The following is a 10,475-nucleotide window of genomic DNA, read 5'->3' as shown; positions in this document are numbered from 1 at the left end:
GAATATAATTGAAATTCTATGGAAATTTTGTTACTTAGTAAATGTGCAAGTAATGCTTCGATTTACCCGATGAGGCACTAGGTACCAAATAAATTGACAAGCGCTGAGCGCAATTGGATTACTTCGGCTTATCTGATGAGGCACTGGTCCCCAAACGTATCGATGAGTGTCAGGTGCAAATTATTCACTTCAAAAGACTAGTATGAAATTTGGAGTATGGTATGCTATTACGGTATAAATGATAAACTTGGTATAATGTTATGTTTTAATAAAACCTTGAAAGACTAGTATGAAATTTGGAGTATGGTATGCGATTTACACGATGAGGCACTGGGTGCCAATTAAATCTTCTCATATTGATATTGCTTATAGTGATGTCTTTGTATGGATTACTCAACATTTAGTTGTTTTTGTGCACAGGTTAGATTAAGTATGTGGCCCTATATATCGATTTTAGCATCCAATGAAGATCCCAGACTCAATAATGACGGTGAACTTCCTTTTTAGTTAATTGACATATACCTAGGGGTGTCAGTTTTTATATTGTATATGTTTTATTTTGGTTGATCACAAGTTGAACTTATATGGTGTTTGACTTTGAATGTCTATAAAGCGTGTATATAAGTGTGAATGATGACATTATGATAATCTATGATTGAAGCATTTGGATGGCCAATTTTGAATGTGGATAATGGAATTAAGGTGATTGAGAATGGCATGGATGTTTTGATATGAAAATGTGATGTTAATACATGTTATAATGTATGCTTGAATGACTTATAATGGTATATGTTACTTTGTTGTGTATTGGTGCGAATGAGACATATTTGTTAGATGTTTAAGATGATGAATTATAATATGTTTGGCATGGTTTGAGAATGCTTGGAATAGGCTTAAAGACGGTTAAATGCATATGTATGATCTAATTGTAAAGTTGAATTGAAAACTTGTACAAAAAGGCACATTTAGGATTCACATGGGCACAGTGAGGTACGCGGCCTGAACACATGGTCGTGTGACCCCTGTTTGCAAAATTTTTTTACTTTTTGAAAAATTTCCAGTTTGATCCTTATTTGTTCTCGAGTCGTCTTAAGAGCTTTCATAAGCTCATTTGAGACTCGGTTTAGTTTATAAATCATATTTTGCATGGTCTATGAAGTATTTTATTATTTAATCAGAATTTTGAGCCTAACTTGAATGTGATCTATTTCGGTAATTGTAGTAACATTCCATAGCTCAGGTTCAGCGACCTGATCGGGAAAGGGTTTTACAAGTTTAATAGTATATTGAGGATGTATCAAACATATTTATGTTCACCATTTTAATAGTATAAAACTAAATAGTGCTTGTACATCAATAAAATTATATTTTTTATTTGGATTTTAAAATAATGATTTTAGGTGCATTGGCTTGAGTAATGTATTTGTCGAAAATATTAACTGCAAAATGATGCCTGGTTTAGAATGAAAGAGGAATTTTATGGCGGTGAACCAAAGGTAAAAATCATAGGTAAGTCGTCCATAAACAAAAATGTAGATGAAAAAAATTGTAATTATTTTTTAATTAAGTTTAAATTTATTTACGATATTCATTTATAAGGACATGATATTTTCTCATTAACGAAGTGGCATATTGGATAATGGTAAGAAAGAAAATGTTCCAACGAATATTCCTGCGGTTGATTCTGGTTCTAGATATGCTGTTGGGGATGCTATTGTTGAAGATGATGACACTGCAAATCTTACTAGTAGCCAGCGAGGTAATTTTTTCTTGTTTGTATATTTTTATGAATGCCTTATTTTGGAATTGCCAAAGGGCAGGAAGCCCTAAAATCAATTGAGTTTTAAAAATGTTTGTTTCTAAGCATAAGTCGTCTGTCGTTGCACTACTAGAGATTTGAGTGCATGGAGTTAAAGTTGATGGCGTTATGCATAGGATTGGGTATGAGTCTTCGTTTCGAGTTGAGATGCATGGCTTTTTTGGTGGGATCTGGTTGTTGTGGAGGCCAAGTATGCAACTTAAGGTTTTGCCTATGTCAAATCAATATGTTCATGAGAAGTGTGTTGACGTTGGCACGTGATCCTTTTTTTTAAAATAGTGGTTTATGGTAGCCTTAAGCCTATGAGAAGGAATGGCCTTTAGAGTCAATTGGCCTTGCTTGCCCTATTAATCAATGTTTCATTAATTTCTTATTCAATCTGGACTTGCATGATTTCAGGTTCTCTAGTCCTGCTTTCATGTGATCTCGAGGGAATTTGCAACAAAGATTAAATAGATGTATTGGCAATGAGTAATGGGTGCTGGAATTTTCGAACTCTTATGTACAAAACTTGGAACATGTTAGGTCTGATCATGGGCCGATTTTATCATCAATTCGATAGGATCTAAGATCACATGGTCAACGACCTTTTTTGGTTTATAGCTGCATGGCAACAGTGGTTTGTCTTGATTTGATATGTCAAATTAGACTCTCTTGAGTATGTAATGAACTTGTTTTCACATAGTTTATCGATTATTAGCTTTTAGTGTTAATGATAACTTTTCTTATATTTTACCTCTTTTGAGACCAAAATTGGAAAAAAACTATGTCATTAAGGAGTCTAATGATTGATCTAAGCTTGTGTAGGGAGATGATTGAGGCCAAACATCAAGGAGGACCTTAACTGTTGTGGGGGTTGCGACACCGGTGCATGTGTGTCACGACACTAACCCTTCATCATTTCAAGGAAGTGAACTTCAACGAAAACTCAACTTTAAAAAACTTGTCGTTTAAGTCGCGGCATTAAGCATGTGGTTTCGCAACATCGAGCCTCAAAGTTACAACTACAAACCTTCGAGGTCGCAACTCCAAGCAAATTGTTGATGTGAAGAAACGCAGTGGCCACTATCGTTGAGGTTGCGATAGCATGAAGTCTACGTTGTGACACCAAGTTCCCCCAAGTCAAGCTCGTTCCTATTTCCACGGAAGTCATGGCATCGAAACCTAGGTGTCGTGACACTGAAGCTTGACAGGTGAAAAACTACAGGGGCAATTTTGTGTCCAAACAAGCTTAAGACACTTTTCATTTAAATGGCATAATTGTCAATGTTAAGTTAAATATTTTTTTCCTATAAATATCATCTTATATAAACTATTTGGGTGACAAGGCTAGTGTAGAAAATTAGATTAGAAATTACATAAGTTTTACTCTTCTTTTCTTAGTTTAGGTTTTCATTTTGCTTCTCTTTTTTTTTCTTTTCTTCTTGTTGTAGTATTTTTGTTTCTTCATTTTTGCTAGAAACTTTTGAATGGAGATGGATTAAACTCCCGCGCTTCATCAGATTTTTATATATTAATGTGCATTTTCTAAACCCTTAACTTTTATATTTTATGTCTACCATATGTTTGTTAAAATGCTTTTGTGGATTTTAAGTTTAATTATGTGCTAAATCATTTTATTGGTTGATTGATGAGTGAGTTACTTAACTAAGTTAATCTATTCCTTGATTAGTTGTTTGTTCAAGTATATTAAATTGCATATTACAATAGAATTGACGCCTCTAGTAGAAGATTTAGATAGACAAGACCGAGAGGAGACTTTATCGTGTAGGACTTTGATACGTTTGTGTCGAACAGTAAGGCTGTGAGGAGATCTATATGCCTAACTGAGACTAAGAGCAGAGCTTAGGTGGTATCTTTTAGTTTAGGATGAGAACAATAGGAGATTCCTAGCTAAGAGTGGAAAACAATATAATCATCATATGTTTATGAGCTTAGTTTGTAATCCATGAATCATTTGACCATCATTTCAATCTATTTGCATTGTTTCTAATAAAAAGGAAGAAAGTTAGTTTAGTATTTTTATTTGTTAATTTAGATATAGATTAAATCTTATTTTATTTGGTTGCACAAATAATTTTTGACTCAACTAGATTAGTAATTGCTTAACTCATAATTAATTTAATCAACACATTTACCAATTTGACAATCTCTTGAGTTCAATCTTTGAAATACTCTAAAGTGTTCTATTGTAACACTATAAATATTACAATTGACCTGTCACACTTGCAATTAAACTGCCTTAATTCTTGATATTTTGTGTTAATTCTTTGCTTGATGTTGACACCATTTTTTTGATGAAAATGGGAATGGGAGTCGCCACCAATCCTTTTTGATGAGGTGTGATCGGGTCACCTCGAAAAGTGGTTGTTTTTAATAAACCATTTAATTTTTATTAAAACAACGATTTTGGTCTACGAAATTCAGAAAAATGGGTTCGGGAGTCGGTTACGCACGAGGAAGGATTAGCACCCTCGATACGCCCAAAATTGGTACCTAGTTGATTAATTAGTGTCTTATTGTCGAAGATTGAAAACTCGAAAAGAATTTAAAAATACGATCCCTCTTTATATTGTGTTATTTTAAAAATGACTCGAATAAATCAAAATAAAGAATGTCTTCTTATCTCGAATTAACAAGATGTCACATCCAGTAAGTTAGGACATGACACCTCGTATTTTTGAGAGTAAGCTTGCCTTTTATTTTGTATTTAAACCGCATGCATTTTAATTTTTTAAAAAAGGATATTCAGTTATTTAGAATCGACGCGAGAAAAATCGAAGCTCAGTGAGTTAGGGCACGATTTTCTCGAATTTTCTAAATATTGAATATTGCCATTATTATTGAAAGTTTAAAAGGGTATTTGGCCATTTGGTCGAACGAGAAATCGAAACCCAGCACGTTAGGGCACGTTTTCTCGAATTTTCCAAACGCGAAATATTGCCTTAATTTAAAACCTTCCCTTTTTGAATAATTGCGAGTACAATACTCGAACGAGATGCATTTGTTTTATTTAGGGCAAAATACAATGATTTATTATTGGAGTGTACAAAATTGAGCGTAACTTCGAAGTGATGAAATGAAATTGAATGATAACGGAACATGGCATAACAATTTACGAATAAAATGGTACATCCATGCATGACAAATATACAAGGATACGAATAAGCAAATTATAGTACGCACAACGGCAATGAACACACAACATATCTAATACAAATATCAATGACCTAAACGAACAAAACAAAACAATATATAAACTAATTTAAGAAAATAACGGCTCAAAATGAATGATTTGTGAAGGCATTTCAAAACAAATAATAACGTTCCAAATAAATAGAATATATATAAAAATTAGACAATAAATAAATAATAAAAGAAACAATTGAAAATAAATAGTATATTTAAAATAGAACCAATAAAATAGTTTGGAAAATATACATATATGCGTACATAAAAAAAACTTGAAAGATGTTCATACATAAGTTATAAGAAATGATATATATATATAAGAAAATAAATTTAATGTAAAACAACTTCAAATAAATAATGAATGTAAAAACTTAAAAATAAGTAACGATAAAGAACATTTTCTACAAATAAATAAATTAAATAAACCGAGGATGAGGTTGGAATGAAATTAAAATTCGAGGCTTTAATTGCAAATAAATCAAGAAGGTCACAAGGGACCAAAATAGGATGCGCTTAAAGAACGAGGGACTGATTGGGAAATATCCCCATTCCTTAAGCGCGCCGTTTTGCGCAGGACTAAACTGAGACAAGTGCAAAGAATATGGGGTCAAATTAAAAATGCTAAAAAGGGTAAAAGGACTGCATTGAAGACAGACAATAAAACTGAAGGATCCGCAGCGCAAATAACCCATTCGGCCTTGAGGACGCGCGGATCCTCTGCTTAATCGGGTCGGGTCTTTGGGTCAAACGCGAAACGACGTCGTTTTGGCTATCGTCACCTAAGCCCAAAACGACGCCGTATAAATACCCATATAAATAGCCTAATTAAAACAAAAAAATAGAACATCAGCCCAGTTATTAAAAAAAAACTTTGAGGGTTTCTCAAATCCTCTCAAACTCCCCTTCTCCGGTCCAAGGGTTCCGGCCAAAGGCCACCGTAGCGCCGCCGTGACTCCGCCGTCATCGGTGATCGGAGCAACGCAAAAGTCCGGTTTTTAACCCGATTTAAAGGCCATTTGAAGGCCGAAGCCTCTGGGCTCGAAGGCCGAAAGAAAAGAAACCCCCACGGCCTCCCTTCGGTCCCGATTTCACCGACCAAGGCGGTTCCGGTGACGGACCTTGCATGCGGCCCTAGGTAAGTTTCTTCTCTTCCCTTTTATTTTTTATTTTCGTAAATAAAAACGGAAAAATAATATAAAAAAAATTAGATCTAAAATGCACACAAAAAAACGAAATAATCACCTTCTTTGATTCAAGATCTATATTTTATTGCTATCTTCCTTTTCTTTTTTTTTTCTTACAAGAAATTGCTTGTGGCTTTTATAGATTACAAACTCTTCATATCTGTTTTATTTTCTTTTCCTATTCGGCCTTTTTCTGTTGCGTGTGCTTCGTTTTGCAGGTGTCCGTGGCCGACAGTGGTGGCAGAAACGCGTGAGTGGAGGCATGGGCCGGAGGCGTGGCAGACGAGAAGGTGGGGCGGCACACACGCGGCGCTTGGAGGCTAGGGTTTCCTCTGATCTGAAATTTTTGTTTAAGTTTGGTGGGTTAGGGTTTTCCTAATTTTGGGCCTGGGTATTTTATTTATTTTGTTTTATTTTTGGCACTAGGCCCGGCAAATTTGGGCTTCTACAGTTGCCCCTCTTTGCTCGTTTTCGTGTAACGAGAACAGAGCAAAGACTGAGAAAGACCAAATTTGCCTAGTCCCACCTAGTCTTGACTTCTTTGGGTCATTTTCTTCAAATAGCTTCATTATATTCTGCTGTGTCTTGTTGCTGCAATCCACTTCACTGCGCCCCAGAGAAACATGACTTCAATCCATTCTGCTACAACTCCATGGGGATGAAATTTTTGTTTCTTTCGTCTGCTCCACTATTGCTTAGGGAGATAAGACTGGATGTGATCTATTCCGCTACTGCTTAGGGGAATAAGATCTGTAATCTTCACTCTATTCCACTGTTGAATGCAAGGAGATAGAGTTATCGGCTTCAATGTACTCCACTGTAGTCAGGGAGGTAAAATCTGCCATTTTCGATCCTCAATCTATTCCACTGCCAAATACAGGGAGATAGAGTCTGTTTCTCAATCCACTTCCTACCAATATAGGAAGGCAGGATCTGCTATCTTCGATCTACTTCGCCACCAGTATGGGAAGACAAGATCTACTATCTTTGATCTACTTCATGCCAATACATGAAGACAAGATCTGCTTTCTTCAATCTATTCCACTGCCAAATACAGGGAGATAGAGTTATCGGCTTCAATGTACTCCACTGTGGTCAGGGAGGTAAAATCTGCCATCTTTGATCTGCTTCGCTGCCAAATACAGGAAGGCAAGATCTGCAATCTTCAATCTACTTCACGCCAATACATGAAGATAAGATCTGCTTTCTGCGATCTACTTCGCCACCAATATGGGAAGACAAGATCTGCATCTTCGATCTACTTCCTACCAATATAGGAAGATAGGATCTGCTACCTTCGATCTACTTCACGCCAATACATGAAGACAAGATCTGCTTTCTGCTATCTACTTCGCCACCAATATGGGAAGACAAGATCTGCATCGTCGATCTACTTCCTACCAATATAGGAAGATAGGATCTATTTTCGCCTAGTGTTTAGGATGACATGATCAGAGTGGATCAAATGCTCCTAACTAGATGTGTATGAATGATATTTGTAGGATGTCATGAGAATGGTCCATTTTTAATGCTTAGGTCATCATTCCTCATTGTTCATCAAGGTTCCATCACTGATGCCTTCGTGTTCAGCCAGTCCCTTTGACAGAAAACCTAAAGAAATAGACGCTATTTAGACTATCATTTCTCAAATGTTTCCAACCCTTAGGTTTGGTTAGTTCTAAACAATAGTCCTGTTTCAGGTCCTCGTATTATTTAGAAACTTTCAGAGTAATATGCAGAACTCCTTCTGCATGTGTATTGTCAGTCCATTAATCGTTATTTCAATGAAAAATGCTTGAAAAAGATTATCAAAATGGACAAAATAAAATTTTGCTGAGAGCAAAGCTCGAAATGAATAAATCAATCAAGATAGCAAATTTTGCTGAGATACGAGACGGATAAAAAGATTATCACAATGAATAAGATGGAACTTTATTGAGAGCAGAGCTCTAAATGAACAGATAGTAAATTTTGCTAAGATGTAAATAAGATAAAAAAAACAGGTGCCCCAGATATCGCAGCGTGAGCTTCTCCGCACAAACTCTGTGTTTAGAAATCCTAAAAGACTTTGTTGATGCCCCAAGATGTAGCATCTCTCCTTCTTGTTAATTCGGAGAAGACAAAACTACTCTATGCCTCAACTTTGATCGAAAATTCGAATTGCCCATTCCTGGGTTTTCAATTCAAAGCCCCTTTGGTCTCAAGGTGCCCTTTGCGGGTTTTCGCCTTGGCCTCTCCCCTTTTTTTTTTTTTTTTTTAGGCAAAGTACCTCTTCACTGAATCTGAATTCACAGGATTGGGCAAGCTTTTGCCATCCATCCCAGTTAAAATTAATGCCCCTCCTGAAAAGGCCTTTTTTACTACATAAGGTCCCTCCCAGTTTGGCATCCACTTTCCTCTGAAGTCCTTTTGTATGGGAAGGATCTTCTTCAGTACCAAGTCCCCTTCATGGAAGTTTCTAGGACGAACTTTCTTATTGTAAGCTCGCATCATTCGTTTCTGGTACATTTGCCCATGACGGATAGCTCTTAACCTCCTTTCTTCAATCAAGTTCAGCTGATCATATCGGGCTTGGACCCATTCTGCTTCGTCTAACTTTAGTTCTGAAAAAACTCGGAGAGAGGGAATTTCAACCTTAATTGGTAGCACTGCCTCCATTCCATAAACCAAAGAGAATGGTGTTGCCCCGGTAGAAGTCCTGACGGACGTTCGATAAGCATAGAGGGCGAATGGCAACTTCTCGTGCCAATCTCTATAGGTCTCAGTCATTTTCCCCACAATCCTTTTGATATTTTTATTGGCTGCCTCCACCGCACCATTCATCTTCGGACGATATGGCGATGAGTTGTGGTGCTTGATCTTGAATTGATTACAAACCTCTGCTATCGTGCTATTATTCAAATTTAATGCGTTGTCTGATATGATCCTTTCAGGCATTCCATACCGACATATGATTTCCTTCTTTAAAAACTTGCTGACAGCTGTCTTTGTGACGTTGGCGTAAGAAGTAGCCTCTACCCACTTAGTAAAGTAGTCAATCACTACAAAAATGAAACGATGTCCGTTTGAAGCCTTTGGCGATATCGGCCCAATGACGTCCATGCCCCACATGGAGAAAGGCCATGGGGAAGTCATGACGTGAAGAGGTGATGGAGGCACATGAATTTTGTCTCCGTAAATCTGGCATTTATGGCACTTCTTAGCATACTTGATGCAGTCTCCTTCCATGGTAGACCAATAATATCCAAATCTCATGATCTGTCTGGCCATTGTGAAACCGTTAGCGTGTGTTCCACAAATACCATCATGGACTTCTTCCAAGATCTGCTTGGCCTCCACAGCGTCTACACATCTTAACAGCACCTGATCTTTTCCTCTTTTGTACAGGATTTCCCCATCTAAGACGTAACCACTGGCCAGCCTCCTCAACATTCTCTTGTCATTCTCAGTTGCTTGGTTCGAGTATTCACAATTTTTCACGTATCGCAATATGTCCTGATACCAAGGGTTGTCGTCCTTTTCTTCTTCCTCGTCAATATTACAACAGTGGGCTGGAGCATCATAAATGCTCATTTGGATAGGCTTCACATCCTCTGGTCTATTTACTTTGATCATGGAAGCCAATGTAGCTAAAGCGTCGGCCATCTGATTCTCGTCTCGTGAGAGATAACAAAAAGTGATGTCGTCAAACTCCTCAATCAATTCTAGGACTATCCTTCGGTAACTAATCAACTTAGGGTCTCTTGTTTCCCATTCGCCTTTGAGCTGATAAATTACCAATGCCGAATCCCCATATACCTCAAGTACCTTGATTTTGCGTTCCATAGCCGCTCGGATTCCCATGATACATGCTTCATATTCCGCCATGTTATTTGTGCAATCAAAATCTAGTTTACAGGTGAAAGGATAATGATCACCGTTTGGAGATACCAAGACTGCCCCAATCCCGTTGCCCATGGCATTTGAGGCTCCGTCAAAATTTAATTTCCAAGTATTGCCTTCTTGTGTGCTCGCTTCAGTAGTTGCCACATACATCAGATCCTCATTTGGGAAGTCAAAGTTCAAAGGCTCATAATCGTCCAGGGCTCTACTTGCTAGAAAATCTGCTATCGCGCTCCCTTTGACAGCCTTTTGATTCACATAGGTTATGTCAAATTCAGATAGTAGAATTTGCCATCGGGCCATCCTTCCGTTTAGAGCAGTTGACTCCATCATGTATTTCAGAGGGTCTAACTTTGAGATTAACCAAGTCGTATGGTACAACATGTATTGTCTCAATC

This window comes from Gossypium hirsutum, chromosome D04 (genome assembly GCF_007990345.1).
Source record: "Gossypium hirsutum isolate 1008001.06 chromosome D04, Gossypium_hirsutum_v2.1, whole genome shotgun sequence".
Lineage (NCBI taxonomy): Eukaryota > Viridiplantae > Streptophyta > Magnoliopsida > Malvales > Malvaceae > Gossypium > Gossypium hirsutum.
This window is presented reverse-complemented; position numbering follows the sequence as displayed.